The sequence below is a fragment of the Condylura cristata genome, unplaced genomic scaffold (assembly GCF_000260355.1).
Source record: "Condylura cristata isolate star-nosed mole 26May11 unplaced genomic scaffold, ConCri1.0 scaffold00034, whole genome shotgun sequence".
NCBI lineage: Eukaryota > Metazoa > Chordata > Mammalia > Eulipotyphla > Talpidae > Condylura > Condylura cristata.
In genome coordinates, this window is record NW_004567135.1 from 3594473 (window position 1) to 3594721 (window position 249).

Sequence of the window (249 nt, forward strand, 5' to 3'; positions counted from 1 at the left end):
ACTTTTATGTTTAAAACCAAGATGGTGTGAGTTAATTTGGACACCTCAGGAAAGGCAGATAATCATTTCAGACACTATTTTGTTCTAGAATGTTGAAACGGATGTGATCACCTTGATTAGGAATGTTTATTGCATGGGTCATGTAAGGTCTGACTTGGGTCAGAACCTGTTTCCATTTTATCTTTGGTAGCAGGATGAGTAGCATCGCCCACAGGTGCTGAAGAAATATGTCTTCTGTGAACTCGTCAG